At 49.7% G+C, this 14432-nt stretch overlaps 1 protein-coding gene and 1 long non-coding RNA gene across 2 annotated transcripts in view; one reads left to right on the top strand and one right to left on the bottom strand.

The window, feature by feature from the left end:
• The window catches only part of LOC117356440 (glycoprotein-N-acetylgalactosamine 3-beta-galactosyltransferase 1-B-like), a 77774-nt gene that overhangs the window by 56639 nt on the left and 6703 nt on the right, over window positions 1–14432 (bottom strand). The gene's annotated exons all lie outside the window — the stretch shown is intronic.
• LOC117356441 overlaps window positions 11321–14432 on the top strand; it is an 85740-nt gene continuing 82628 nt past the window's right edge. The window contains exon 1 of the long non-coding RNA XR_004538641.1: window positions 11321–11400. This is a non-coding gene — a long non-coding RNA (uncharacterized LOC117356441). The remainder of the gene's footprint in view (window positions 11401–14432) is intronic.

Raw genomic sequence — 14432 nt, 5'->3', positions numbered from 1 at the left:
CACCCAGATCCTTTTATTGGGCTCTAATCCCCAAGGTGGACCCTAGCATCCGGTAATTGTGATTCAGGTTATTCTTCCCAATGTCACTTTGCATTTGTCCACATTAATTTCATCTGCCATTTAGATGCCAAGTCTTCCAATTTCTTAAGGTCTGCCTGCAATTTTTCACAATCCGCATGTTTTTTAACAACTTTGAATAGTTTAGTGTCATCTGCAAATTTAATCACCTCACTCGTCGTTCTCAGTAAGCACAAACGAAAGCCCCTTAGCTAATAAACTCTCCTCCGCCCCAGATAACACATAGTCTGAAAATGTTTACCACAGTTGATCTGCCCGAGACTGAGCTCGTGTTACGCAGACCAGTCTTAGGCATTTGCAGTTGGTGCAAAACATGGCTGCTCACCTTATTTCAGGAGTAAGAAGCAATGATCATATTTCTCCTATCTTGATAGATTTGAATTGGTTACTAATTTCTTCAATAATTATGTTTATAGAATTGTGTTTGGTATTTAAAGCTTTCAGTATGGGGGTTCCAAACTACTTGTCTTACAAACTGACTTTGAATGTGCCACAACATGAGTTGTGTTGCTTTCAGCAACAGACTTTAACTCTACCCTCTTTATCAACAGTCAGCTTGACGTCCACACGGAGGTGGGCCTTCAGTTATGTAAGACTGTCCTTATAGAATTCATTGACTAAGGCAGGGGTGTCAAACTCAATCACATTAAGGGGCCAAAATCCAAAACAAAGGCTAAGTTGTGGGCCAGATTAGTGCCAAATATAGTGCTCCCACCCAATCTCCATTCCATCTCCGCCCCCATAATAGTACTAATTGTAACACCATTTTTTCCACTCATTTTTCATATATACCAATCCAATCCTTAGTCTTATATACCGGGTCATTCCTACTAGGGACTCGATCCGGTTCACAAAATTAATTAAAAAGACAAAGGAAAACAATAATTGGACAAAAATTTTATCTGTTACAGTCCCTTATTAGTTACAAATTTCTGGAAAAGATACATCTTCAAAGTTTTCCTAAAAAATGTCAACACATAATGGTTAACCTAGGGTGTACATCAGGGATGCCCAATACATCGATCGCAATCGACCGGTAGATCTCGAAAGCAACGTAAGTCGATCACGGAGCTCATCCCGGGCTCCGTGATAGACTCACGTTGCCTTCGCGATCTACCGGGCCGATCAGCCTTCCTCTCCCCGACGACCCCCCACTGCCGCCCCAAGCTCTCCCTGCAGAAGCATTCTCCCCAATGTCAATTTTGACATCAGTGCTCCCCCTGGAACCCTTGAGAAAGCCTCCTGTGAGGCGAAACGGGTCCCGTCGGGCCATAATGTTGGGGCAAGCAATTTCTAAGAATAATAAAGATTAAGAATCACTGTGTGTTCTGTCTGGATTTCTGGATTTAAGATAAAGAAGAGTTTCAGCTCTGGAAAGAATTTCCCTACAGAGTGAGGATCCATTTTGTTTCAAGATTATATATCACCTCACTTTCCGTCTTCACCATCCTTGCTTTAGTACCACAAGGATCCCTACTATCCCCTACTCTCTTCAATCTATACACTGCCTCCCTTGGGACATACCTAGGCAATCTAGGCATAACCACCTATAGTTATGTGGATGACATTGCAATTATCATACCTTTTGATCAACCAAAGACTGCCATGACAAACACAATACACCGAACACTAGAAACTGTAGTGACCTGGATGAAAGATCACAAACTGAAACTCAACCCAGACAAAATTAAATTCATGCTCCTCGAATATGACAAAATCCCAACCACAACCAACATAGAAATCAACTCAATCAACTACCCCATTCAAACCACCCTAAAAATACTAGGAATGACTATAGACAGATGCTGCACCATGCAACCGCAAATAAATAAAACAATCCAAAAATCCTTTGCAGTGATGAGAAACCTAAGGCAAGCCCGAAAATTCTTTGAAAGAACACAATTCCTAATACTAGGTCTACTAGATTACTGCAACATCCTCTACCTCCCCTGCCCTGCTACAATAACCAAACAACTACAAACAATCCAAAATACAGCTCTGAGACTCATCTACTCATTGAGGAAACACGACCATATTACAGAAGCATACATCAACTCACACTGGCTACCAATCCAAGAACATAGTAACATAGTAACATAGTTACTATGTTCTTGGATTGGTAGCCAGTAATATGGTCGTGTTTTCTCAATGAGTAGATGAGTCTCAGAGCTGTATTTTGGATTGTTTGTAGTTGTTTGGTTATTGTAGCAGGGCAGGGGAGGTAGAGGATGTTGCAGTAATCTAGTAGACCTAGTATTAGTAATACACACTTAATCCAAGAAAGAATACTATTTAAATTCTACTGTATGCTATTTAAAATCTTAAATGGAGACAGCCCAACCTACCTGAACAACCGCCTCATCCAGGCATAGAAAAACACACACCCCATTCAAACACCCCTCAATCAAAGAAGTTAAATGGAAGAAACTATACAATGGCCTCCTAGCCACCCAAGCAGCAAAACTAGATAATCAGATCTCCAATTTACTGATAACTACCTCAGACTACAAGATATTCAGAAAAGAAATAAAAACTATACTCTTCAAGAAATTCCTGAAACAGTTCTAACATCTCAAATACCCTCCTTCCTCCTTCTTCCTGCCACACAGATACTACATAATCTTCTCTTTATCTTCTCTAGAAGCGACCAATGATCTTCCATTTATAACTCTTTTGTAATACGCCTTGAACCGCAAGGTAACGGTGGATTAAAAATCTCTAATGTAATGTAAAGCACAGTTACTTACCGTAACAGGTGTTATCCAGGGACAGCAGGCATATATTCTCACATGTGGGTGACGTCATCTACGAAGCCCCGATGCGGAAGCATTTTCAAGCAAACTTGATTGAAGATTTAAGTTTGCTCTGCTGCTCCACGCATGCGTGCCTTCCTGCTCCACTAGGGGGTGCATCCCCTCGTGGTCTCCAGTTCACTTAACTAGCAAAGAAGCCAACCTCGGGGAGGTGGGCGGGTTGTGAGAATATATGCCTGCTGTCCCTGGATAACACCTGTTACGGTAAGTAACTGTGCTTTATCCCAGGACAAGCAGGCATGATATTCTCACATGTGGGTGACCTCCAAGCTAACTGAAAAGGGATGGAGGGAAGTTGGCAATTTAAGCGAATAGATTTCGTAAAACCGATTGGCTGAACCGGCCATCGCTCCTGGATAGTGAGTCCAGACAGTAGTGGGAGGTGAAGGTATGAACCGAAGACCACGTGGCAGCCTTGCAGATTTCCTCAATAGGTGTGGACCTGAGGAAAGCTACGGAGGCTGCCATCGCTCGGACTTTGTGTCCCGTTACTCGACCATGCAGCGCGAGACCAGCCTGAGCGTAGCAAAAGGAGATGCAATCGGCCAACCAGTTGGACAAGGTGCGTTTGGAAACTGGGTGACCTAACCGGTTTGGGTCGAAGGACAAAACAGTTGTGGGACTTTCCGGTGTGACTGGGTGCGTTGGAGGTAAAAGGCCAACGCTCTCTTGCAGTCAATAGTGTGGAGCGCCACTTCTCCGGGGTGAGAGTGGGGCTTGGGAAAAAACACAGGCAAGACAATGGACTGATTGAGATGGAAATCAGACACTACTTTAGGCAAGAACTTTGGATGGGTGCAGAGTACCACCTTGTCGTGATGGAATACCGTGAAGGGTGGGTCCGCTACCAGAGCTTGTAATTCACTAACCCGCCGGGCGGAAGTGAGCGCGAGTAGGAAAATTACCTTCCAAGTGAGGAATTTTGGATGGCATTTGTCTAGGGGCTCAAATGGGGGTTTCATTAGTTGAGCCAGAACCACGTTAAGGTCCCAAACCACCGGGGGAGGTTTGAGAGGGGGGTGGACGTTCAGAAGACCCTTCATGAAGCGAGAGACTAAGGGATGGAGCGAGAGGGCTTTCCCTTCCAGGGGCTGATGAAAGGCCGCAATCGCACTGAGGTGTACTCGAATGGAGTTGGTCTTTAGGCCGGAATGAGATAATTGAAGTAAATAGTCCAGGACCAGAGGGACGGGGACCGACACCGGGTCCTGGCTGTGGGCGGAGCACCAGGTTGAGAATCTGGTCCATTTTTGGGAATAGCAGGTTCTCGTCGAGGTCTTTCTGGAGGCCTCCAATATCTCCTTGACTGATTGAGACACAGGGAGAGCAGTCAGGGGGAGAGAAACCAAGCATTCAGATGAAGAGATTGAAGATTGGGATGTAACAGCGAACCCTGACCCTGTGATAGTAGAGAGGGAAACAGAGGCAGAGGCAGTGGATCTCTGACACTGAGTTGAAGTTGAAGGGAAAACCATGGCTGGCGTGGCCAGCGAGGGGCAATCAGGATCAGGGTGGCTTGTACTGTTTTCAGGTGGACAAGCGTCCGCAGTATCAGAGGAAACGGCGGGAACGCGTACAGGAACCTTCCGTCCCAGTCGAGGAGGAAGGCGTCGGCCTCGAGCCGGTCCGGGGAGTACATCCGGGAGCAGAAGAGAGGCAGCTTGTGGTTGTGGGGGGATGCGAATAGATCTCTTTGAGGCGTCCCCCACTTTTCGAACACCTGTCGTAGGGTCTGAGAGTGTAGTGACCACTCGTGTGGCTGGAGGAGGCGGCTGAGTCTGTCCGCCAGACAGTTCTGTTCTCCTTGTATGTACACCGCTCGAAGGAAGGTGTTGTTGGAGATTGCCCATTTCCAGAGGCGCAGGGCGTCCCGGCAAAGGGGCCAGGACCCTGTTCCCCCTTGTTTGTTTACGTAGTACATTGCTACCTGGTTGTCGGTTCGGATGAGAACCACTCGGTCGTGGAGCAGATGTTGAAAGGCTACAGCTGCGAGATAGATGGCCCGATGCTCTAGCACGTTGATGTGGCAGCGACGGTCTTCTGCTGACCACATCCCTTGGGTGCGTAGGCCATCTAGATGGGCTCCCCAAGCGTACTCCGACGAGTCCTTGGTGAGTATCTTGCTGTGGGGTGGGGTGAGGAAGAGCAAACCTTTGGAAAGATTTGAAGAGTCGGCCCACCAGCGGAGCGATCGTTGCAAAGAAGGCGTCACTGTCCCGGGGCGGTCGATCGGGTCCCGGTCTTGACGCCATTGAGAGGCCAGGGTCCATTGAGGAATTCTCAGATGGAGGCGGGCGAAGGGTGTGACGTGGACGGTGGAGGCCATGTGGCCCAGAAGAGTCATCATCTGCCGAGCTGATACTGAGGTCAGCAGGGAAAACCTTCGACTCAGACTTACTAACGCCTCTAGACGCGGAGGGGGGAGGAAGGAACGGAGGCGAACCGTGTCCAGCGTGGCCCCGATGAACTGTAGGGACTGGGAGGGGCGTAGTTGGGATTTTGGGAAGTTTATCTCGAACCCCAGACTTTGTAGGTAGGTAATAGTCTGTTGGGTCGCTGAGATAACCGCTTCCCTGGACGGGGCTTTGATCAGCCAGTCGTCCAGGTAGGGGAATACCTGGAGGCCCTGGGAGCGTAAGGTTGCTGCGACCACCACGAGGCACTTGGTGAAAACCCGAGGTGACGATGCTAGGCCAAAGGGGAGGACACGGTATTGTAGGTGCCAGTCCCCTACCTGAAAACGCAAGAACTTGCGGTGAGCGGGGTGCACTGGGACATGTGTGTACGCCTCCTTGAGATCGAGGGAGCAGAGCCAGTCGCCCTCGTCGATCAGGGGATAGAGTGTCGGTAGGGAGAGCATCCGAAATTTTTCCTGTACCAGAAATTTGTTGAGGCGTCTCAAGTCTAGTATTGGGCGTAGGTCTCCCGTTTTTTTCGGTACCAGGAAGTAACGGGAGTAGAAGCCCTTCCCCCGTTGGTCGGGGGAACCTTCTCCACTGCTCTCAGGCGAAGCAGGTCTCGAGCTTCGGAGAGGAGTAGGGGTAGCTGAGTCCGGTTGGGAGGGCAATTCCTTGGGGGGTTGTCCGGAGGAATGGCCCGAAAGTTGAGAGAGTACCCTGATGAGATCACGCCAAGGACCCATGCGTCCGACGTGACTTGTTCCCAGCGAGGGTAAAAGGCTTTGAGCCGACCCCCGATGGGAAGGAGGCCTGGGACTATGGCGGAGGGGGCCCGCCCCCTTCCGCGTATCCCGTCAAAAGGACGGGGATGGTTTGGTAGTCGCAGGCGGTTGGGACTTGGGCATGGCCCGGTGGTGGGCTTGCGGACGCCTGGGTGGGGGCCGCGAGAAGGCAGGGGTGGATTTTTGTGGGTAGCGGCGCGGAGGGGCCCTATACAGCCTGGACGCGGGCGGTTTGGGCTTTTGTCAGACAAGGGAGGCAAATGAGCGTTCATGTTCGGAGAGGCGTTTTGTAGCCACCTCGATAGTGTCATCGAATAGTTCTTTTCCCACACAGGGGAGGTTAGCCAACCGGTCCTGTAAGTTGGGGTCCATGTCGACTAGGCGTAGCCAAGCTAGTCGGCGCATGGCGATAGCAAAGGCTGCCTCTCTGGAGGAGAGTTCGAAGCCATCGTAGGCCGCGTGGAATAGATGGAGGCGTAGGTTGGAGAGGGATTCCAAGACCAGGCTAAACGCTCCTTGGCGGGAGGCTGGTAGGTCAGTCTCAAAGGCTCTCAGTAGTCCAATGAGGTGTTTGAGGTAGGATGTGAAGGTGAAAGTGTAGCTTTGCACCCTAGAGGCCATCATCGCATTTTGGTATAGTCTCCTGCCGAACTTGTCTAGGGTTCGGCCTTCTCGGCCTGGGGGGACCGCCGCTGAGACCCGGGAGGGGTGGGCCTTTTTTAGGGAGGATTCTACTAACAGCGACTGGTGGGAGAGCTGCGGTTGTTTGAATCCCGGAAAGGGTACTGTGCGGTACTTGGCCTCCATTTTGGAGGGCACGGCTGTGACCATATAGGGGGTCTCCAGGTTCCTGAACAGAGCCTTTTGGAGTATTGGGTTAGGCGGCAAGCGAAGGGACTCTCTGGGCAGTGATGGCATATCCAGTTCCGCTAGGTATTCTTTAGAGTATCTGGAGTCGGACTGGAGGTCTAAATTCAAAGCGTGGCCCATGTCCTGGACAAAGCGCGAGAAGGATGGTCGGGATGTTCCCGAGGCCCCGTGCGGGGTCGATGAACGAGACCTTCGTCGGGTGGAGAAGGAAGGGGAGGCTTCCCTCGAGTAGCGAGGTTCCTGTTCTGATCCAAGCTCCGAAGCCGAGGAAGCACTGTGAAAGTGTTCCGGGATCGTGGATCTCCGACGTCTCGAGGAGCCCCTCGGAGACGATGCCGGGGTTCGGGGTACCGATCGATGTCGGATCGGTGACCTCGACCCGGACTCCCTCGGTGAAAGCTCGATACCTCGGATCGGAGCCCCGGTCCGAGGGGGAGTTCGGAGGATGCGTGGGTTGGAGAGTGATAACTCCGCCACCCTCAGTGGTCCCGTACGAGGTGTAGGTGAACGTCCTCGTAGAGTGGGAGAACCCCGGGCCTTATTAGAGGTACGGCGGTTCGAGGTTTCTGTCGGTTTGGCCCGACGTTTTGCCCTGTGGCGGTCTGTGGAGGGAGAGCGCCTCGGGTGCCTCGGCGAGGAGTCCGAGGAGGATGAGATGCGGCGAAGCTTGCGCACTTTCCCCCGAGGTGGCTCGACACGAGGCTCAAGCTGGTCTGGCACATGCGGGGTTGAGGTCGAGGCAGAGGCCGGTTGTAGATGGGCCATTGCAGCGGACAGCTCCGACGAGATCATTGCTCGGAGTAGGTCCTGGAAGACGGGCACGGACAGCATTGAGGGCATATCCCCTGCCTCGGAGCACTCCACCGGGGGCGACCTCGTATCAGAGTATTCCCGTGTGGTGGAGGCACGGCCCGAAGGCTTGGAGGGCTTTGTAAGCATGGGACTTCCGCCATGCGTCGCCGGTGTCCCCGAGGTTGGTTTCTTCACTGGTACAGAACCTGAAGAGGGAAGAGGGGACTTACCCGGAGCCGAGGCTTTCTGTTGTCCCGAGGACTTCGGAGTCGAGTCTCGAGGCGATGCCGAGGTATTCGGGGCCGAGGTCAAGGCCGGGGCCGACCTTGAGGCCGATGTAGAGGGTTGGTCTGGGGCGAAAAGATCCGCCATGCGGGCTTTCCTTCGACGGAGGGCCCGGTTCTGGAAAGTAGCGCACTGGGGGCAGGAGTCGGTTGGATGAGCGGCCCCCAGGCAGAGGATGCACCGGCGATGCGGGTCTGTGATGGAAAGAAGCCGCTCGCACCGGGTGCACTTTTTAAAGCCGGTCAAAGGCCGGGACATAGAATCAAAAGTGGCCGCGGCTCGAGTAGCCACGCGGCCACGGGGACCCGGAAGCCTCCGGGTCGATCAAACGAAGCAGGAATCAAGTTGAAGAAGGTAAAACTTTTGCGCACAGCGACTTAAACGATGAAAAAATAAGAAATTGCGGTGCTAGAAGGCAGTTGGGGCAGAGCCTGAAAAAAACACGACTTCTAGGCTCAGCGGAAAATTTTGAACTGGAGACCACGAGGGGATGCACCCCCTAGTGGAGCAGGAAGGCACGCATGCGTGGAGCAGCAGAGCAAACTTAAATCTTCAATCAAGTTTGCTTGAAAATGCTTCCGCATCGGGGCTCCTTAGATGACGTCACCCACATGTGAGAATATCATGCCTGCTTGTCCTGGGATAATGTAATTTCCATCAGTCTATAGGTGTCAAAAGTTGAAGAACACTATTCTAGTGAATAGCATGAAAAAACACTGGCATATTCTACAGATAATACCCAATCTGTTTGATGAATTTCCAACCATTGCATATAGCAGAGGGAAAAATCTAGGGGAATGTTTATCCAAACACAGGTATCTGGAGGGTGAAACAACAGATGGCAGTGAATTAGGTCATGTAAAATGTGGCTACTGTCAGTGGTGTACAAAAACTAGAGAAGGGGAGGAATGGGAATCACCAGATAGAAAAATCATGCACTGCCATAACATGTAAATCCCACAATGTAGTGTATGCCATTGTGTGTCCTTGTAGATTGATATATGTGGGGAGGACGAGTCGCCTTATTAATATTAGCCTCAACGAACATAAATCAAGAATAATAAATGAAATACTGCAAGCCCCACTCGCCTAACATTGGCAAGATTTGGCTCACACAATGGATAACAGTAGGTGGAGAGTAATTGATCATATAAAAGAAGGGTGGGAGAGAGGTCATTACAAACGCAGATTGAACTATAGTGAGCAGAGATGGATTTACACACTTAATACTGTGACATCTTTTGGCTTAAACCAGGAAATAGAATGGATGTCTTTAGTCTGAGCCCTGATTCGCTGCTGTCATACTATGATATAGTTGTAGAGGGAGGCTTAAATAATGATCAAAAACACCGCAGTCATCTTGAATAGGAGAAGCCTTACATCATGATGGTGAGGAAAACATTTCAAGGGGTAATTATTATCCATAAAAGTTGACACGGATGATCTTTAGTCCTTTTATTTGGCACACAAAGTATTTTATATTGAGTCTAATAAGAATTTTACTTACCGTATGTTTGTAGGAGACTTATTCTTGAAACAGCCTCAGGGCGAAACATGTTGGCGTGACAAGCAACATAAACTTTTGAGATAAGTTTTAAACTTATATTATTTAAGATAGTATTTAAATACATTTAAATAGGAGAATATAAACACTGAACACAGGATAAAAATCACAAAAAATACATATAGATATAGGTCTTATGAGGAAGCCAGTGCTGACAAAGTTGATACTAGCCACTGAACTATCAGGCTACCAACCCCGAAGACCGAGCAGAGAAAAGAAAAACTATACATGATACCTTCCTTTATTCTATAGCACAGAGAGAAGGAAAAGAGCGCCTCAGCAACAAAATTCTTTGGCTGATGGGACTTCAGCATCCCTGCCAGCCATGTAACAGGTGCTACAAGTTTAGAGGGGACCTGAGCCAAAGTGTGAGGGTGCTTCCTCCCTAACTAAAATACCCCAATGCATTTCTATGGGAAAAGCAGTTCCAGCACTACAGCATACAAACACTGAATCACAATAACATAACATAGGGATTAAGGAACTGAACCTTTCAGACAGCTCTTCTTCTCTTTCAAAACACAGACATATAGAGAATCTACTATAATAAAACGCTAAGCATGCATGCGCACTCTTACCTACGTGATCCATAGGTCCCTGGCTGGCAGGAGTGTGCATTTGCGCTTAGCTGTGCATGTGGCCACCACACAAATTGAAAAACGATGGCCTCCCTGCTCTCCACCTCGCGCAGTCCTCCATCCCGGAAATACAGTCATACCGGCCAAAGTTTCTTTTTAACTTAAAAGACGCTGCAGCGGCTCCTCTCACGAGCAGCTCCTGCATCGGAGAAGGCTTCTGACACAGGCAGCGATCGTGAGAGGAGCCGCCAGAAAGTTAAACAAGCAGAGGGGACTGCGGGAAGGAAAGGGAAGGGGGGGGCGGCAAGGGACTATGGAAGCCACGATGCTATCCTGTCATTTACCAGACACAACCTACTTCTCCCGCGGTCCGGAAGATCTACCCGACAACCCCGGACACCGAGCTCAACCAGCTCCCCGCGGCCCAGCAGAGGCCCCGTGCAAGGGTGCTTCGGCACCTGATGTACAAGTCAGCTGCCCTGGAGCCCAAATCCCACCAACGCAAGACGGAAATAGGGAAGGTAAAAGGGGAAATGGGAGCCTGAATATGGGTAGGTAAAAGCAAGGAAAAAGGGCTACTGCTGGACAGGGGGAGCAGGGAAGGGGTGCTGCTGGACAGGGGGGAGAGACAGAAAGAGAAAGAAAGAAAAGAAAAGCCTAAGTCTACACATCTATTCTAGCACCTGTTAATGTAACGGGCTAAAAAACTAGTACAGCTATAAATACACACATACATACTCTAGTGGTAGGCTGGAAGAGGGCACAGGGCAGCAGGGACAGGGCACAGATGTCAAGGCAGATGACTTTTTTTAAATATGCAATGTGCAAAATATATACACAGATATAAATTCTCAAAACTGACACATTTTGATCACTAAATTGAAAATAAAATCATTTTTCCTACCTTTGTTGTCTGGTAATTTCTTTCTTTCCTTCCTCAGGCACAATAATTGTCCCTTCCTCCCTCCTTCCTTCCCTCCTATGTTCCCCTCACTGCCTTCCAGCCTTTGTCCTCTCCCCCCGCCCTTCCTCAGACCCAACAATTGTCTCTTCCTCCCTCCCTCCTATGTTCCCCTCACTGCCTTCCAGCCTCTGTCCTCGTCCCCCTCCCAAGCCTGCCCGGTGGATTTAATTCAACGAAGCAGCAGCAGTGAGGGGAGACGACTCCTGGCTCTGCAGCAGGTCGAACACATCAGCGCAGCACCGCAAGCTATGGCCTTGCTGCGGCCCGAGAGCAAGGTACAAACGGAACAAATTGCTGGGAAGGGCCAGGCAGGTACAGCGATTGCACGCCACCAGCCCAGCAGCTAATTCTGATGTCAATTTTTTTTCGCTGGCCATGGAGGTAAAACCTCCAACACTCATAGAATTCCTATGAACGTCAGAATTTTTACCACGTGGCCATCGATAAAAAACGCTAATGAGGCTTTATAAAGGGGGGAGGGGCGTATTTTCTCTTTTGTGATTACAATACATCATATATGAAATGTGTATCCTGCCAAAGGTGCTGTTAGCAAACGAGCACAAGCTAGGATTTAACAGTATTTGTTTTGCCTACACTTGACAGCGCTGACATGGGTTTGAAAAGGGCAAAGGGGGTGGGGTGGGTGAAAAGGCTGCAAAATAAACCCACCAGCTAATTTTAAAGCTATGTCATAGAAAAAGAACTGAATCAAAAAATTGATTCAATTGGCAAAATCGAAAATCAAATCAAATAATTTTTTCCTGAATCAGACAGCTCTATTCCCTACTTGTTTCCTTCAAGTTGTTTTGCCTGAAGCGGTTTGGCCTTTCGAATTTGCTAAAGCACAGGGAGTAACAAACTACCCTGAACAGAAGGTCCATGCCTCTTTGTTAAAGTCAACAGCCAGGGCTAATCCTGAAGATGTTGCCTAATGATCAGAACTCCTCCAAGCCACTTCCCTAACCCAAATAAAGCTTTTGATTATTCCTCTTTATGTAACTACAGCTTGTGACATTCTCCCAGCAATTACACAAGACAGCTGCAATCCTGACCTATCCAACCACTTTGACCTAGATAAAATTCAGGCTGTCTTATTCTCTACATGTGGGTGACATCATCCACAGAGCCCCATCACGGACAGCCTTTCAAGCAAACTTGATTGAAGATCTTCAATGTTTGCTTTGCTGCACTGCACATGCGCGAGTGCCTTCCCGCCCGAGTCAGGGCGCGTGTCTCTTCAGCGTGGCCTCAGTTCAGATAGCTAGCAAAGAAGCCAACCAGGGGAGGCTGGTGGGTTGTGAGAATATCTGCCTACTGTCCCTGGATAACACCTGTTACGGTAAGTAACTGTGCTTTATCCCAGGACAAGCAGGCAGCATATTCTCTACATGTGGGTGAGCTCCAAGCTAACCAGAAGGGACGGTGGGGGAGTTGGCAATTCAGGAAAACAGATGTTGCAAAACAGACTGGCCAAAATGGCCGTCACGTCTGGAAAAAGTATCCAGACAGAAGGGAGAGGTGAATATATGAACCGAGGACCAAGTGGCAGCCTTGCAGATTTCCTCACAAGGAGTTGATTTGAGGAAAGCAATAGATGCCGCCAACACTCTAACCTTATGCCCCGTGACTCGACCCTGAAAAGGGAGACCAGCCTGAGCATAGCAGAGAGATACAAGCAGCCAACCAGTTGGAGATTGTTCGCTGAGAAACAGGACGCCACAGTGGACCCTGGCATCGCAGTGGCGACAGGATCGAGATCCCGTCTCTCGACACATTGCAGTGATTCCTGTGTTGAGACAGTCTCTCTGCTGGTAGATGCTCTCTTCCAGTCTTTCCAGAGGTTTTGTTTCACGCGCATCCCCTCTGCAGAAGGTCCTCACGAAAGACTCTTCCTCGTATGCATGGGGTGCTTATGAATGAGGGCATCCTGACGAGGTTGAGGCAGGAATGAGCAGAGTCGAAGCGTGTCCAGTACTGCTCCGATGAATTGGAGAGATTGAGAAGGATACAACTGGGACTTGAGGAAGTTTACCTCAAAGCCCAGATTTGGAAGGAATGTCAGGTCGCTGCAATAACCGCCGGACAAGACGACGCCTTTATGAGCAAGTCTTCGAGGTATGGAAACACCTGAAGACCCTGCGACCGCAGGGCTGCTGCCACCACAACGAGGCACTTCGTGAAAACCTTTGAGGAAGAGGCGAGTCCGAAAGGGAGAACTCGGTATTGTAGGTGGAAATTCCCCCCCCCCCTGACATCTCAGAAATCTGTGAGAGGCTGGATGAATCGGGATGCGAGTGTAAGCCTCTTTGAGATCCAGCGAGCATAACCAATCCCCCTCGTCCATCAGGGGGTATAATGTGGGAAGAGAGAGCATGCGAAAAATTCCTTTGACAAGAAATTTGTTGAGTGCTCGTAGATCCAGAATGGGATGCAAGTCATGGAGATGATGCGGTATATAAACTTAAGGTTTAGATTAGATTAGATTAGAAAATAACTGGAGTAAAACCATGTGTCTCGTTGGCACAAGGGAACCTCCTCTACAGCCCAGAGGAGAAGGAGAGCCCGGGCCTCCCGAAGAAGGGGAAGTTGCGACCTGTTGGAAGGACACTCCCTTGGAGGCAGGTCGGGTGGCACTTCCAGGAATTAAAGTGAGTACCCCTTCCGAACGATGGTGAGAACCCAGAGGTCCGAGGTAATCAGCTCCCACTGAGGACAGTGAAGACTGAGACGACCTCCTATGGGCAGGAGAGAAGGCTCAGGGCCTCGAAAAAAAGCTCGAGGTGGCGTGGAACGAGGCAGATGAGGACCTCCAGAACGAGACCCTAGCTGGACCTGGAACAGTCCCCAAAGAGCCTAGAAGCATGAGGAAAAAAGGGGATCCGAATCCTGCCACGAACAGAGGTGCCCCGATGAAGAGGAGTACCACGAAGTAGAAAGAGTGAAGCTTCATAACGGCCTCAAAACTGGACAGCTAAAGCACAAGGCCTGGAGTGACCAGGCGAAGACGCAGTTGAGGACGAAGCATGAGGCCTCAGATACCAAGCAGGGGGCGCCTCGAGGACATGTTCCCACTGGCTTGCAGGAATCTGGGTCGAGGTTGAGACCCTGCCCAGGACTAAAAAGTTCCCTCAAGAGCCTCGAAGGATAAGGAAAAGAGGGATCAGAATCCCGCCTCGAACAGAGGTGCCTCGATGGAGAGGAGTATCTCGAGGCAGAAGCAGAACGAGGCATCTTGACTGCCTCGAAGTTTGACAGCAAGAGGACAAGGCCAGGATTGACTAGGCGAAGACTCAGTCGAGGATGAGGC

Source organism: Geotrypetes seraphini, chromosome 3, assembly GCF_902459505.1.
Source record: "Geotrypetes seraphini chromosome 3, aGeoSer1.1, whole genome shotgun sequence".
NCBI classification, from domain to species: domain Eukaryota; kingdom Metazoa; phylum Chordata; class Amphibia; order Gymnophiona; family Dermophiidae; genus Geotrypetes; species Geotrypetes seraphini.
The sequence above is the reverse complement of the archived record's forward strand: the minus strand, read 5'-3'. Positions and strand labels throughout refer to the sequence as shown.